General features: G+C 39.8%; 1 long non-coding RNA gene across 1 annotated transcript in view; it reads right to left on the bottom strand.

The window, feature by feature from the left end:
- Positions 1–17,884, bottom strand: part of LOC134809621 (uncharacterized) — an 82,028-nt gene that overhangs the window by 63,629 nt on the left and 515 nt on the right. The window contains exons 2-3 of the long non-coding RNA XR_010155873.1: positions 14,246–14,385; positions 2,815–2,944 (exon numbers count right to left, since the gene is read on the bottom strand). This is a non-coding gene — a long non-coding RNA (uncharacterized LOC134809621). The remainder of the gene's footprint in view (positions 1–2,814; positions 2,945–14,245; positions 14,386–17,884) is intronic.

The raw sequence follows: 17,884 nt of genomic DNA, 5'->3' as shown, positions 1-17,884 counted from the left end.
AGTTAGTATTATTTTGGGTTTTCTGTCACAGCTAAGCCTAGCCCTAGCTATGTGAGAGTTTTCTGTTTATTTATAATTAAGCAATGAAAATTTGTTCTAGTTATCTCCCCCACAAAAGCAGGTGAAGGGATTTTTAAAAACCTCTTCCTTCTTTTTGGGGGAATACTTTTAGGGGTCTCTTAAATCTGAAAAGGAGGATTGTGACTAGTTTCTTAATCTAACAACTTCAGGGAGTCAGGACCATGTATAAACCTGGAAAGGCACCTCTTTCCTACGTCTCCACCCTTTTTTAGTAAGACTGTAACTTACATATCATAACTTTAAGTGTATGGCTTATTGAATTTTAAAATATGTATATATTCATATAATCACTATCCAGATATAGAAAGAAAATATTTCCTGCAACCCAACAGGGTCCCTCTTGCCCTTCCCTAGTCAAATCCCCATGCTCTTCTGACCTGTCACTGCAGATTATATGTGACAGCTTTAGACTTCATGTAAGTGCAATCAGAATGTACCTGTGCACAGAATGTACCTGTGGCAGTCATAGAGGTGTATTGCTCAGATCTCCTTCAAGAGAGAATCTGTTACAAGAGAGTGCAGTTGGTTAACAGTCTCCAAATGTATGAGCTTCAGCATCTGTCTTGGCTTTCGAGACATGACAATGTGCTCTCTGGGTAGCAGCAGTCAATGATTGAGCATGGATATGGTATAAAGACTTCCCATTTCTGGCCAGTGATTCCTATATGGATAACTTTGTATTGAAGCTTCTCATTCCACCGGAAAAGACTTTCCCAGAGCTGTACTGGAGGCTGAGGCCCTTTCTACCCAATTCTCCATCCTTCACCCTCTAAATGTCAGGCTTAATGGCTTTCCATGTCCACTTATATTCCCAGCAAATCTTTCGCACTTCTAACTCAAATTTGGCATCTGTTTCTTGAAGGACTCAACCATTGTCCTATTTTTTGAGTCTGGTTTCTCTTGCTCAACGTTACGTTGATGAAATTCATCCATGGTTTTGCACATGCAGGTAGTTTGTTCTTTTTCTCATGTAATCTAAAAATGGTATACTTAGGCCAGGCATGGTGGCTCATGCCTGTAATCCCAGCACTTTGGGAGGTCGAGGTGGGCAGATCACCTGAGGGCAGGAGTTCAAGACCAGCCTGGCCAACATAGTGAAACCCCGTCTCTACTAACAATACAAAAATCAGCTGGGTGTGGCAGTGTCTGGCTGAGGCACTAGAATCGCTTGAACCCAGGAGGCAGAGGTTGCAATGAGCTGAGATGGTGCCACTGCATTCCAGCCTGGGCGACAAAGTGACACTCTGTCTCAAAAAAAAAAAATACATATATATATATACACACACATACATACTAGTTCTACTATTAGTTTTTGACATCATAAATAAAGCACCTGTGACCATGCTTGCACGTGTATTTTGATAGATTTAAACACTAGTTTTTGTAGGTTACATACCCAAAAGTGAAATTCTGGGTAATAGATTATACATATGTTTAGTGTTAGTCAAACATTTTTCCAAAGTTTTTAAAAAATCTGTTTACACTTTTACCAACAATTTTTGAGAATTCCAGTTGCCCTACGTCTTTGTCAACACTTCTTACTGTCAGCTATTTGTCTTTCCCTGTGACTGGTGCTTATTCACTTTTTGATCAACCATCCATACGCTCTCCACTTCTGTAAAGTGTGTGTTAAAGTTTTTTTTTTTTTTAAACTTATTTTTAAGTGGTTTTTAGTTATAGTCTTACGGATTTGTGGAAATTTTTTATACAGTCTGGGTATGAGTCCGTGGTTGGTTAAATCTATTACAAATATCTTCTCCCAGCCTGTGGCTTGCCTTGTCACCCTCCCCATATTGTCTTTTGATAAACATAAATTCTTCATTTTAATGAAGTTCAATTTTTTTCAATCTTTTATTTTCTGGCTAGTGTTTTTGGTGTCCTATTTAAGAAACTTTGCCTAAACAAAGATCATAAAGACATTATGTTTTCTTCTAGAAGCCTTATTTATTTATGTTTTACATTTAAGTCTATGGTCCATTTCAAATTAATTCTTACATATTATGTGAGGAGGGGTCAACTTTTAAAAAATACATTTATCTAAACTTCATCTTTATAGGGTTTCTTTTCTTTTCTTTTTTGAGATGGAATCTCACTCTGTTGCCCAGGTTGGACTGCAGTGGCATAATCTTGGCTCACTGCAACCTCTGCCTCCTGGGTTGGAGCAATTCTCCTGCCTCAACCTCCTGAGTAGCTGGGATTACAGATGTACGCCATCACGCCTGGCTAATTTTTGTATTTTTAGTAGAGACAGGGTTTTGCCATGTTGGCCAGGCTGGTCTTGAACTTCTGACCTCAGGTGATCCACCCACCTCGGCCTCCCAGAGTGCTGGGATTACAGGCGTGAGCCACCGCACCCAGCCTATAGGGTTTCTTTTTGTATTTGGTGAAAGCGCTGGGCTAGTTGATAGATTTTGTGGTGAGCTTCCTATCTAGGGCTTCTGAGGGCCCCCAGGCTCATTTCTGGCATGTGATAGAGCTGCCCTGACCCTAATTCCCAGGTGAGGTCTCTAGCCAGGTGCCCACTGCCTCATCAAAGAACGCTGCTGTCAGCGATGGCCTGCTACGTGGGGTAGCCACTTAGGCCTTGCCTTCAGGGCCTGCTCCACAGAGACTGTGAAAAATCTCCAAAGCTTTGGGAAATCATCCAATATTACAGCTGTTGCCACCACGCATGGGCTTTCTGCTTGAAATATTTACCACTGTTTTCCAACTCTAATACCATCAAACTCTCACCATTTTCAAGAGCCGAAAGAATCACTGACGGGGTCCTGCTGTCGGCCTCCAGGCCTCATCCCTCCAGGTCAAGCTGCTCCTTTGGTGATGGCAAATTGGCCTTTGTTGTCCTTCTTTAATCAGGTCCAAACTGCACAGGATTTAAAAGAAATTCTTTGAAGTTTCTGGCATTTATATGGCTTCCTTCCCTAGCTTCCAGTACTGATTTAAGGTTTTACATATTTTAAATTTTCTAGGTCATTTTGGATGGAACTGGGAGGCAGGTGGTTCAAATATGTGCCCTCAGCCTCGAATATTTCCCTTAAAATGTAGTAAGATGTGTTTTACTTTAAGCCTTATGAGAATTGTGAAGAGAACAATGCTCTGTTAGTTCTAGGAGAAAAGATTTATTATTAATAGTAAACATTATTCATTAATATTTTCAATTAGTACTTAATACTCATTTATTTACCATACTTATTATATATTTCACTCTAGACTTTTCTAAGCTCTAGAAAGAGTAAACATTATTCACTAATATTTTCAATTAGTACTTAATACTCATTTATTTACATATTTATTATATATTTCACTCTAGACTTTTCTAAGCTCTAGAAATAGTAAACATTCATTATTATTTTCAATTAGTACTTAATACTCATTTATTTACATATTTATTATATATTTCACTCTAGACTTTTTTCTTTTTTCTACTTTTGAAATGTAGTTGAGATCTTGCTGTACTGTATCAAATTTTATGTTGCTTGTAAAACTTGTTATTGTAAAGTAAACATTTCTCCATGCTACTGATAATTTTTCTTTTAAATATGTGTTATAACCCAGTTTTTTAAAGTCTTCTTGTATCTGAATACATATCTGCATGTGTTTGTATAGACAAAGGAAAAATTATGGAAAGATATGCACCAGATTGGAAAGAGTCAGGGATATGGATCTAGAATAGGAGAGGGAGAGTATTACTTTCTGTTCACGAACTTCTATGTTGTTTAAATTGTTACCACAAAATGCTTTTTAATATAAAAATGCTCTCAATTTCTTGAGTTAATTTCTCAATTTCTTGAGTTAATTCAATTTCTTGAATTAATTTTTAAATTCAATGGCTACATCGTATTTTATTACCCATTCCATTATGTTGCATGTTTAGGTAGTTTCTATTTTTTTTCATGACTTAAATGTCTTTATTCTTAAAACTACACACACACACACACACACACACCACACACACACAACTGTTTGGTTTTCTTAGAATTTATTCTTGGAAGTAGAATCACTCCAGTGAGAACATTACAAGCCAAATGCTTAATCATTTTCCAAAATAATTTTTCACTTTTTATTTTACTAGCAGAGCATATAATTACCCATCTGTTTAAATTATAATTATATTTGGTAGTTTATAATAGAAAACTAGAACCAACAGTGGCTCAAATACCTAACGACAAAATTTCATATACAACGCACAAAAAGCCCTTCACAAAATTGTGAAGTCCAGAGGTAGCAATACAAGGGGATATGGCGTCCTTTGAAATCAGTGGACACCCAGCTTCTCTTTGTCTTTTCTCATGGACACCATGTTTCCAACCTCAAGGCCACAATATGATTGTTGAATACATATCTGCATGTGTTTGTATAGACAAAGGAAAAATTATGGAAAGATATGCACCAGATTGGTGCGTATCTAACCATTGCACCCCCATTCCAGGCGGCTGGAAGGAGAAACAGGGATACAGAAAGAGGAATACCTACTATCTGAGCCTAGTTTCTTAAAGAACCGTATTTGGCGGTCCAGTAACATTGACATTTCAGTGGTTTTATCTTAGTCACATGGACACACCTAGCTACAAGACAGGCTAGAAAATATACCTTCTGGTAGAGTACATTACTGCTTCAAATAAAAAAAGGATTATGTTACTCAGTAAAAAGAGGAGATGGACTTTATACAGAAAACTAACATGTTCTGCCACACTCCAGTGGCTACCATCCTGCTCTCATCATAATTATGTTTTCTGGTTTTAATTGGAGCTATTGTTTATCATTACTGAGCTTTTGTATTTATCTACCTATATACCACAAGCAGAATTCTCCAGAAAGCAGATTCTGAGATAGAGATATGTAAACAGAAAAGTCCCTGGGACCAATACTTGTGGGGCAAGGAATAAGCAGGACTGGACAACAGAGGACAGAGGAAAAAGTTGGGCTGAGGGGCAGTCTCAACAGGTGTCTCAACTAAACTATAGGGAACTCTGAAGCTGGGATGTCTCTTCAGAATTGTTCCAAGTTTGACTGAGGGGGTCAGACTTTTATACCCCGCATTGGCCAGTCACTGGATGAAGTTCGACTGGGTAAAGGAAGCATGCCAAGGCAATTCCTGAAGCTGGGGGAGTAAGTTATTCAGTCCAGAAGGGTTACCTAGGTGGGGAAATTTTATTTCCTTTTGTGATTTGTCTGTTTATTTCCTTTGCTCATTATTACAACAATATTAGACTTTTAAAAGCCAATTTAAAACTTCAGTGTAAGGGCAGGCATGGTGGCTCACGCCTGTATTCCTAACACTTTGGGAGGCCGAGGTGGACTTATCACCTGAGGTCAGGAGTTTGAGACCAGCCTGGCCAACATGGTGAAACCCCGTCTCTATTAAAAATAGAAAAATTAGGGCTAGGCACGGTGGGTCACGCCTGTAATCCCAGCACTTTGGGAGGCCGAGGTGGGCGGATCACGAGGTCAGGAGATCGAGACCACGGTGAAACCCTGCCTCTACTAAAAATACAAAAAATTAGCTGGGCGGGGTGGCCGGTGCCTGTACTCCCAGCTACTCGGGAGGCTGAGGCAGGAGAACGGCGTGAATCCGGAAGGCGGAACTTGCAGTGAGCAGAGATCGCGCCACTGCACTCCAGCCTGGGCGACAGAGCGAGACCCCGTCTCAAAAAAAAAAAAAGAAAAAAAAAAAAGAAAAATTAGCTGGGTGTGGTGGCGTGCACCTGTAATTCCAGCTACTTGGGAGGCTGAGGCAGAAGAATCACTTGAACCCACGAGGCAGAGGTTGCAGAGAGGCAAGATCGTGCCACGGCACTCCAGCCTGTGAAACAGAGCGAGACTACGAATCAAAAAAAAATTTTTTTTCAGTGTTTCTTTTGTTTAAATATTTTGTTATTATCTGTTCATTAAAATTAGACATTCAAGAATCTCCTATCCAGATTTCACACATTACCATTAATGGTATATTTGCTTCAAATCTCTGTGATCCTCTCTTTTTAAAAAAAACCCCAAATGTTTACCTACACAGCTGAAGTCTCACCTCCGATACTTTCTCACTCTCTCCCCCTCTAGAAATGGCTTTTATTTTATTTGTAGCCTTCCCATACATGTTTTTATACTTTTAGCACAAATATGTGGCCAATGATTAATTTTTACAACTTAATAAATTATTAACATTTTAATACATAAATAATTTGATATCTTTTTTTCTTTTTTGAGAAAGAGTCTCACTCTGTCGCCCAGGCCGGAGTGCAGTGGCACGATCTCGGCTCACTGTAGTCTCCGCCTCCTGGGTTCAAGTGATTCTCCTGCCTCAGCCTCTTGAGTAGCTGGGATTACAGGTGCATACCCCGACACCTGGCTAATTTTTTATCTTCAGTAGAGATAGGGTTCCACCATGTTGGCCAGGCTGGTCTCAAACTCCTGACCTCGGGTGATCCGCCTGCCTTGGCCCGCCAAAGTGTTGGGATTACAGGCGTGAGCCACTGCACCCGGCCGATATGATATCTTTTAATGATAATTCAAAATAAATAGAACATTATATTTATAAATATTATGCCTAAATCTTCTTGCAAATCATAATAAAAAGATATCTCTTCACAAAGCTGCCTTTGTTTATTGCATTCTTATTGTTATCCATGTCTCTTTTTATTGGAAAATATTAAAAATCTTCACTTGGCAGAAGCACCAAAAGGAGTGGAAGAAATCACTTTACAAGTCCATGAACAAATCATATTCAACCCCTTCCACAATAATTCTTCTCAGTCAGACCAAGAGAAATTGGAATGAGGTGAAGTTCTGGGAGCACAAATTGTTCTGTATTTGTTAAAAAACAATGCCAAGTCTATGCCAAGGAAAAAAGAGACAATATTCAAATTACTAAAATCAGGAATGAAAAGGGGGACATTAATGTTGACTTTACATAAGTATAAAGGGATTGTAACAGAATACATTGAACACTCTTATGCCAACAAATTAGATAACCTAGATGAAATCAACAAATTCATAGAAAGACACACTTACCAAAATTGACTCAAAGAGAAATAGAAAATCTAAATAGATGTATAACAAGCAAAGAGATTGAATTAGTAATAAAAAATTTCCTCCCAAAACGTCTCAGGGCCAAATGGCTTCACTGATAAATTCTACCAGATGTTTAAGGAGTTAACACAAATCCTTCACAAACTCTTTCAAAAAGTAGAGGAGAAGGGAACACTTCCCAATTCATTCTATGAGGCTGATTCTACCCTGAAACCAAAACTAGGCAAAGACATCACAAGGAGAAAAGGACATACATATCTTTTACGTATACAGATGCAAACATCCTCAATGATATACTAACAAACAAAACCCAGCAACGTTTAAAAAGATGATACATCATGACTAAGTAGGTTTTATCCTACGGGTCCAAGTTTGGCTCAACCTGTGAAAAGCAATTACTATAATATACCATATTAATAGAAAAATTCAGATAATCATCACAATATCGCATAAAAGTGTTTAATAAAAATACCACACATTTCATAATAAAAACTAGGAAAGGATGGGAACTTCTTCAACCTTACAAAGGACTTCTACAAAATATCCAAAGCTAACATTATATTTAATGATGAAAGACTAAAAGCTTTCTTCCTAAGATCAAGAAGAAGATAAAGATATCTGTTTTTGCCATTTCTATTCAGCATGGTACTTGAGGTTGTAACCAGAGCAATTAAGCAAGAAAAAGAAGGAAAAGAAGGCATTCAGATTAGAAAAGAAGAAGTAAATCCATTTCTAATTGCAGATGATCTTATATGTAGAAAATTCTACAGGATCCACAAAAAAGCTATTAGTATTAATATTAGTAGTAATAAACAAGCAATGTTGTAGACAGAGGATCAATATACAAAAATCAACTGTATTTTTACACACTGGCAATGGACAAAATGAAATGAAACGGAAATAACTCAGAAACAAAGTTAACAAAAAACTGCAAGAGTTACATACTGAAAACTACAGAAAATTCTGAAAAAAAAACTTTAAAAAAAATCTAAATAAATAGAAAGATATCCCTGTTCCTAGATTGAAAACTTAATATTGTTATGGTAATATCTCCAAATTGATGTACAAATTCAGAGCAATGTCTTTCAAATTCTCAGCACTCTATCTCTCTTTTTAAGGAAAAGCTGTGTGGTACTGGCATTAGGGTAAACATATAGATCAATGGTATAGGGCTGAAGATTTAGAAATAAACTCACATTTATGGTCAATTGATTTTTGGCTAGAGTGTCAAGATTATTCAATGGGGGAAAGATAAGTCTTTTCAATAAATGGTGCTGGTGCAACTAGAAAGTCATATGCAAAAGAATAAAGTTGGATTCCTAACCTTACACCATATAAAAAATTAACTAAAAATAAATTAAAGATCTAAATGTAAAAGCCAAAACTCTTTAAAAACATAGATATAAAGCCAAAAGTGGTGGTGTATGCCTGTAGTCCCAGCTACTCATGAGATAAGCCAGGAGGATCACTTGAGGCCAGGAGTTTGAGGCTGCAGGACACTTTGATGCTTACACCTGTGAACAGCTACTGTACTCCAATCTGAGCAAAATAGCAAGACCTTGTCAAAAAAGAAAGAAAGAAGGAAAGAAAGAAAGAAAAGAAGAAAGAAAAAAATAAGAAAACATAGGTGTAAATCTTTGTGACCTTTGATCAGGCAATGTTTCTTAGATATAATACCATAAGCATGAACAACCCTGCCCCTTACCCCCAAAAGGCAAGTTGAACTTAATCAAAATAAAAACTCTTGTGCTCTAAAGGACATTATTAAGAAAGTAAGGTTGGGTGTGGTGGCTCACACCTGTAATCCCAGTGCTCTGGGAGATGGAGGTGGGAAGATAGCTTAAGTCCAGGAGTTCAAGTCCAGCCTGGGCAATATAGTGAGACCCTGTCTCTAAAAGAAAATAAAAAAAATTAACCAGGCATGGTGGCACACCTGTCATCCTAGCTACTCAGGAGACTGAGGCAGGAGGATTGCTTGAACCCAGGAATTCAAGGCTGCAATGAGCTATGATGGCACCACTGTACTCCAACCTGGGTGACAGAGCAAGAACCTGTCTCTAAAATAATAATAATAACAATAAAAGTTTCAAAAAAGAAAATGAGAAGACAACATACGGAATGGAAAAAATATTTGCAAATCATATATCTGATAAGAGTCTATTGTCCAGAATATATACAGAACTCTTACAACTCAACAATAAGACAAATAGCCCAATTTAAAAATAAGCACAACATCTGAATGGATACTTCTCCACAGAAGATATGTAAATGGCCAATAAAATGTGAAGATGCTCATCATTAGCCTATCAGAGAAATGTAAATCAAACCCTTAATGATATACCACTTTGCAAAAGCTATTTGATAGCTATAATAAAAAAGAAAGATACCAATAAACCTTGGTAAGAATGTGGGGAAACTGGAACCCTCATACACTGCTGGTGTGACTTTAAAATGGTGCAGCTGCTTTGGAAAATAGTTTGAAAATTCCTTAAATGGTTAAACATAGAGTTACAATATGATCCAGTAATTCTACTTCTAGGTAAATACCCAAGAGAAATGAAACATATGTTCACCCAGAAACTTGTACACAAATGTTTACAGCAGTATTATTCATAACAGCCCCAAATTGGAAGCAACACAAATGTCCATCAACTGATTAATGGATAAACAAAATTGATATATTCATACAGTGGAATATCACTCAGTCATAAAAAGGAATGAAGTACTCATAAATGGCTGAGCTTTGAAAACATTATGGTAAGTGAAAGAAGCCAGTCATAAAAGACCACATGTTGTGTGATTTCATTTGTATAATATATCTAAAGTAGGCAAATCCCTAGAGATTGAAAGTAGCTTAGTGTTTGCCAGGGGCTTACGGTAGAAGGGGTGGAGAGTGACTGCTTTTAGGGCTATGGAGTTTCTTTTTGGATCATGAAACTGTTCTGGAATCAGATAATAATGATGGTTGCATAACTTTGGGAATATGCTAAAAACCACTGAATTTTACATTTTAAAAAGATAAATCTTATGGAATGTGAATTATATCGGAATTCAGACATAGTAGACTCCCTTTATCCTCAGGAAATGTTTCAAGACCCCCAGTGCATGCCTGAAACTGCAGATAGTACTGAACCCTATATATGCTATGCTTTTTCCTATTCATACATACACACCTATGAGAAAGTTTAATTTATAAATTAGACATAGTAAGAAATTAACAGTAATAACTTAATAATGAAAATAGAATAATAACAATATACTGTAATAAAAGTTATGTGAATGTAGTTTTTCTCTCTCAAAATATTGTATGTAATATTTTTGGACTGTGATTGAATGTGGGCAACTGAAACACAGAAAGGGAAACTGGATAAGGAGGGAGTATTGTAAAAGCAAGCATCTAGCATCTAGGTGTTGTGAAAGGCATTCAGGAACATTCTTTCCACAAGAAGCAGTCTTGTAATGCTCTATCCAATAGAATCCCAATTTTATTTAAAAATGGCATAGGAAAAATTAAAACTAGGATATAGTAAACAATGCTCACCTCTAGACTATTAATCGTTTCATTTGTCCTTTTTTACATTTATTCTTTAAATAGGTCAAGCTTAGGTTACACGTCATGTAAAGAAATAGGAAAATAAAAATAAAAACAAAACAATTCCTAAATGTCATTGCTAGGAGCTTTTGCTAGCTCGCAGGAAGGGCAGTGGTAAGTAAATGTTTCACAGACCTTATTCCACTTAGAGACAAATGGTGCAATAGAAATACCTACCTAAAAATTCAAGTTGGCCTAAGTCTAAACCTGTACATTCAAAGTGTCTGCCAGTATTTTTGTGTAGTTAAGGGTAAAGATCAGGGGTGAATGGGTTTTCTGTTTGAGCAGGACTTGTGATGGGCAGTGTCTTTGTCCCTAGCAAAACCTTTGGCCATAGTTTGGAAGTTGGAGATTGAAGAAAGGAAAAGAAGAATGGCATTAGGTAATCATGTAAAGGTCTACTTTCAGGGTTTATTTTAGGATAAGTCTTTGTAGATTGTCAGAGCTGTTAGGAAGATTTTTCCATTTAATGTGATTTAGTTTAGACAGTATGATCTTTAAGAACTATTTGTCTTTCGGAAGTAGTGAGTGTGTGTTTTACCCACAGGGTACTGGAGTCAAGATCAGAAGATCTAAGTATATTCAGAAAGAGAATGAAGAGTCCTATTGAGAGGTGACAACGTGCTAGCAGCCCTTGCTCACTCTCGGCACCTCCTCATGCCACAGGCCTCCATTCTGGCTGCACTTGAGGAGCCCTTTGGCCCGCCACTGCACTGTGGGAGACCCTCTCTGGGCTGGCCAAGGCTGGAGCCGGCTCCCTCTGCTTGCAGGGAGGTGTGGTGGGAGAGGCGCCGGCGGGAACCGGGGCTGCCTGCGGTGCTCACAGGCCAGCTCCAGTTAGGGGTGGGCGCAGGCTCAGTGGGCCCCGCACTCAGAGCTGCTGGTGGGCAGTGAGAGGCTTAGCACCCAGGCCAGCAGCTGCAGAGGGTGTGCCAGATCTCCCAGCAGTGCTGGCCTGCCAGTGCCACGCTCGAATTCTCGCAGGCCTCAGCTGCCTCCCCACGGGGCAGGGCTCGGGACCTGCAGCCCTGCAGCCCACCATACCGGGGCCTCCCCCACAGCCCCCCATAGGCTCCCATGCTGCCTGAGCCTCCCGGATGGGTGCTGCCCCCTGCTCTGCGGTGCCTGGTCCCATCTACTGCCCAAGGGTTGAGGAGTGTGGGCACACTGTGCAGGACTGGCGGGCAGCTCCACCCACGGCCCTGGTGCAGGATCCACTAGGGGAAGCCAGCTGGGCTCCTGAGTCAGGTGGGGACTTGGAGAACTTTTATGTCTAGCCAGAGGATTGTATATGCACCAATCAGCACTCTCTGTCTATCTCTGGGGGCATTCGTGGATGCACCAATCAGCACTCTGTATCGAGCTAATCTGGTGGGGACTTGGAGAACTTCTATGTCTAGCTGGAGGATTGTAAATGCACCAATCAGCACTCTGTGTCTAGCTCAAGGTTTGTAAATACACCAGTCAGCACCCTGTCAAAACGGATCAATCAGCTCTCTGTAAAACGGACCAATCAGCAGGACGTGGGTGGGGTCAGATAAGGGAATAAAAGCAGGCTGCCCTAGCCAGCAGCAGCAACCCACTCTGGTACCCTTCCACCTGTGGTAGCTTTGTTCTTTCACTCTTTGTAATAAATCTTGCCGCTGCTCACTCTTTGGGTCCGCACTGTGTTTATGAGCAGTAACACTCACCACGAAGGTCTGCAGTTTCACTCCTGAGGCCAGCAAGACCACGAACCCATCGGGAGGAATGAACAATTCTGGAGGGGAGGAACAAACAACTCCAGATGTGCCGCCTTAAGAGCTGTAACTCTCACCGCGAAGGTTTGCAGCTTCACTCCTGAAGCCAGCGAGACCACGAACCCAACAGAAGGAAGAAACTCCGAACACGTCCGAACATCAGAAGGAACAAATTCCAGACACACCATCTTTAAGAACTGTAACACTCACCACGAAGGTCCGCGGCTTCATTCTTGAAGTCAGTGAGACCAAGAACCCACCAATTCCAGACACAATGTCTCCACTTGACCCTGGCAGAGGGACCTTGAAAATTTTGGGAACTGGGTCACCAAAGGCCACTCTGGATGCACTTGTAATCTAGAGTGAATAGAAAATTCTATAATTGCTATTCTAGATAAAATTACTCAGATTTGAGAACTGGATTCCTTTTAGTTATTGTGTCCTATGGATTGTTCTGGCTGTTGAGACGAATTCCAGGGCAAGGCATGCCATTGTGGTGGTGAGGAACTTGGGGTTTAAGTGAATGAAGATTCTCATCGTGAAGAATTGAAATATGACCCTGACTAGGAGAGGAAGGGACTAGAGGAGTCATTCCAAGCCAAAAAAGCCAGCCCAGGCCGGGCGCAGTGGCTCACACCTGTAATCCTAGCACTTTGGGAGGCCGAGGCAGGTGGATCATGAGGTCAGGAGATCGAGACCATCCTGGCTAACATGGTGAAACCCCGTCTCTACTAAAAATATAAAAAATTAGCTGGGAGTGGTGGCGGGTGCCTGTAGTCCCAGCTATTCAGGAGGCTGAGGCAGGAGAATGGCATGAACTTGGGAGGCGTAGCTTGCAGTGAGCTGAGATCGCGCCACTGCACTCCAGCGTGGCAGCAAAGCTTTTGTCTTCATTTTTATTTTTGAGTGGATAATAAACACATTGAGTACAAAATTTAAAAGCTACACAAAGCATATACTGTGAAAGGAAGCCATGCTCACTTCCCGCCTCCTCCAGCCACGAGTTCTCCCTAGAAGCAATCATTGATACCAGCTCCACAGGCATCTTTCCAGAGATACTTCCTCTAACCAACATCAAACCTTGAGTATAGATGTTACACCCAACAGCCTCACGTCAATGGTGCTCTGAGGAACTGAGGGGTGAGACAATGAAGGAAAGTGCAGCCTGCCCAGCCTATGCACTCCTCTGGAGCCAGCCTGGTAGTCCCAGTATGGTTTAGGGTGGGGGGCAGGTAGTTGTCTAGGAGTCTGAGGTAGTACCAAGCACCAGGGTAGGAGGGAAGCCTTCATCCTGCTCTTATAAGAATGAAGCTGAGCCACTTGGCAAACATGTGGATCAAATCAAGAACCACTACACTCACCACGAACACATACAATAGGCATTTTTAAGCTGTTAGAGCCACGCAATTATTTTTTCCTATGACCTTTGACTTCTGTTGGATCTCTCTGTGCTCTTCCACTCTTCTTTCACCTCTTTCTCTAGGCTTCACCTCTGCCCCCTTATTAGGTCAACATGTGTACTTCCTGCATTACTGTATCATTTATCTTTATCCCAAGAAGTATGTAGTTTTAATAGAAAAGAGAGTTCTCATTTAACTCTCTAATGACACAATTTTGTGACTATTTAAAGCAAGTCATTTAGCCTTTCTGAACCTTAATTCTCACATCTGTAAAACTGATGACTACTTACATATTTCCCAGGCTTGCTGAGTAAAGCAATTATAAAACACTCATCAATGTGAAAAATAAGGTAGAAAGGTTCTGTTCTCCATGCTTCAAAAACCTTTGCTGCTAAGAAAGCTGCCAATACCTGCTTTGGGCATTGTGGGTGCTGCAGACTAGGAGCTCCAAGGCATGTTCCCAATGCAGAACAACCAGTCCCAGAGAAGATACACTATGGGAGATTCTGCTGGTCTTACAAGAGAGGTGGAAGTCTAGAAGAACCTCTTTCTTCCAAAGAGAGAAAGAAAAAAAAAAGGAGATAAATTAGTACAGCCATTACGGAAAACAGTGTGGCAGTTCCTCAAAAAACTAAAACCAGAACTACCACATGATCTAACAATCCCACTACCAGATATATCCAAAGAAAATGAAATCAGTATGTCTAAGAGATATCTTTACTCCCATGTGTAGCACAGCACTATTTGCAATAACCAAGATATGAAAACAACCGAAGTGGCCATCATGTATATAATTGATATGGTTTGGGTCTGTGTCCCTGTTCAAATCTCATGTCAAATTGTAATCCCCAATGTTGGAGGTGGGGCCTGGTGGGAGGTGATTTGTTCAGGGGCCGATTTCCCCCTCGATGTTGCTTTCATGATAGTGAGTGCCTGTGAGATTTGGTTGTTTAAAAGTGTATGGCACCTCCCCCATCTCTCTTTTCCTTCTGCTCCAACCATGTAAGACATGCCTGCTTCTTCTTCACCTTCCACCATGCTTGTTAATTTTCCTGAGGCCTCTCCAGCCATGCTTCCTGTACAGCCTGCAGAACTGCAAGCCAATTAAACCTCTTTTCTTTATAAATTACCCAGTCTCAGGTATTGATAGCATGCAAGAATGGACTAATGCAATAATGGAATATTATTCAACCATAGAAAAGAATGAAATCCTGTCATATGTGGCAACATGGGTGAGCCTGGAGGACACTAAGTGAAAGAATCCAGGCACAGAAAGATAAATACCATCAATATCACATGTTCTCATTCATCTGTAGAAGTTCAAAAATTTGATCTCATAGAAGTAGAATAGTGGTAACTAGAGGCTGGAAACTAGTGGCTGGGAGGGGAGATAGGGAGAGGTTGGTTAATAGGCATAAAATTATAGGTAGACAACAGGATTAAGTTCTAGTGTTCTATTGCACTGTAGGGTGACTATAGTTAACAGTAATTTATTGCATACGTTCAGGTAGCTAGAAGAGAGGTTTTTTTTTTGAGTTAGAGTTTCGTTCTTGTTGCTCAGGCTGGAGTGCAGTGGTGCAACCTTGGCTCACTGCAACCTCCGCCTCCTGGGTTCAAGCAATTCTCCTGCTTCAGCCTCCCGAGCAGTTGGCATTACAGGCACACACCACGATGCCCAGCTAATTTTTGTATTTTTAGTAAAGACAAGGTTTCACCATGTTGGACAGGCTGGTCTCAAACTCTTGACCTCAGGTGATCCACCTGCCTCGGCCTTCCAAAGTGCTGGGATTACAGGCGTAAGTCACCACGCCCGGCCTAGTAGAGAGGATTTTGGATGCTTCCGACATGGAGAAATAATCAATTTTGAGGTGATGGATATGCTAATTACTCTGATTTGATCATTACATATTGTATACAAGTATTGAAATATCACTCAGTACCCCATATATATGTACAGTTTTATGTCAATTAAAAATAAGAATAATAATAAAAGAAAATGGGGGAAAAGAGCTGAGGCCTTGAGGAGCAGGCCACTGGGAGGAGCAGAGCTGTCTTGGGGTGGCTGCTGGTGGAAACTGAGATTTGGATCTGGTCTGAGGTGGGGATGTACAGCCGAGGATTCTGCACTGAGGCAATGGCAGCAAATGATTCACAATAGCCTGAGAACACCTTTCCTGGATTAACTGTGTAAGTTTCAAATCAAGGAACAAAAGTGGAAATCAAATCTGTACATCTGTAAATCACAATTTTATGTACTGCATAAATAACTTTTTATTATTTTCTTTTTGTTTTAAATGTTCTATAGTGTGTTTGTATACTCAGAAAAAAATGACTTTAAAAAAATTTGAAAATGAAAGAAATATAATAGCCCTAAACATAGAAATGGTAATATAATGATGGCACTTTAGGAATCATCAGAAAAGATACAATGAAGACTGAAAATCAATAGGAAAAATGGTATAATGATACCAAAAAACAAGTGTGTGTATATATTGTATAATTAAAACTATATAAAATATATACAAAAAAACTAGAAGGGAATGTATGAAAACATTGATAGTTGTGTTCTGAAGGTTTTAAAAATGTTTGAGCAATTTTTAAAATTTTCCCCAATTTTTAAACCTTCTTTAAGATTGTTTTATTACTTCAAATCTTTACAAATATCTCAGGGTTCTCGGGGACAAAGGACAGCTAGGAATAAAACAAATCCAGAATACAAATTATTCACACGGAATGCTGTGACTCTGGGGTGGTGAGATTTAGGGATGGCTTCTACCAAGTGAAAGAAATGTGGCACCATGGATGGAAAATATAGAGTGTTCTCACTTCTTTCCGAGGGCCCACAAGGATGAGATGGGCCTTGTGATCTTCAGAGAGTGAGCTGTATCTTAAGAATTATCAGGATTCATGTTGCTCTCCAGATGTATTTACTTTGTGTAATCCCTGAGACTTCAATAAACACTGGTTTAAACACACTGGCCTCGTTTCTGCTTGTTGTGGGCAAAAAGGGAAGATCACTGTGGCCATCTCAGATTCCACTGGGCCAGAATGTCGTGCAAGGGAATGGATTAGGAAATGGAGTCAGGGGCTCTGGACTCAGCTCTTCCCTTCCTAGTCAAGAGAGTGTCCTCCTGGTGAGGCTCTGGAAGCTTCAGGGCTTTATTTGAGCTCTGGCTGGAGGCATTTCCCATCAGCTGTCAGGTGGCTTAGAGTAGTGGGAGTAGGTGGTCCAGAGCCACAGGATAGCGCGTCTGTGGCTGTTGCTCGAAGTTGCTAACTTTGTGGTTGCTAAGTGGCCAACATTCATTAGCAGTCTTCAATTCTGTCCAGTTTCAAAATGACACTCAAGATGCTTAATCTCCTCTTAAAACAGGAGCACTTTCAAGCTGTGGCTGAAGATTCCATATATCAGGATATTCTCAGCAATGATTTTTTTTTTTTTTTTTTTTTACCCTCAGAACCAATCATGCACTAAGTTGCTACCTCTTTAAAAATTTTGATCCACTCCTGCTTCTTCAACCCTGCTGCCACTGCCTGGGTGCCCCCATGATTTTATGTCTATGTTATTGCAATTGTCTGGGAATTATTTCACTGCCTTCGTTCTTAGGACTCTTACCCCAAAATGACCAGAATGCTTTTAAACATAGATTTGACCTGTTACTCCCATATTCAAAACCCTTCATTGATTACAGGATACAGTCCACATGGCCCTTCATTGATTACAGGATACAGTCCACATTTCTTAGTCTGAAATTTTAGACGCTTTAAAATTTCTCCCCATCCACATTTCCAACCTCATTTTTTTTAACCACTGGTAATATGTTTTAACTACCCAATACTACTTAAAAGTCCTTTTTTCTCACCATCTTTTTTCTTTCCTTACTTCCTTTTTACCTCTGTCCTTTCTCTTCATCTTATTTCTTAAAACAACAGGAACAACAAAAATCTCCATAAACGTGGAAAATAAAAATGAAAGACAAATTTACAATCTAATTACCTCAACAAATAATTACTTTAATATATTACATAGTAGTCCATTATTTCTTATG

The sequence above is a fragment of the Pan troglodytes genome, chromosome 2, assembly GCF_028858775.2.
Source record: "Pan troglodytes isolate AG18354 chromosome 2, NHGRI_mPanTro3-v2.0_pri, whole genome shotgun sequence".
NCBI classification, from domain to species: domain Eukaryota; kingdom Metazoa; phylum Chordata; class Mammalia; order Primates; family Hominidae; genus Pan; species Pan troglodytes.
The sequence above is the reverse complement of the archived record's forward strand: the minus strand, read 5'-3'. Positions and strand labels throughout refer to the sequence as shown.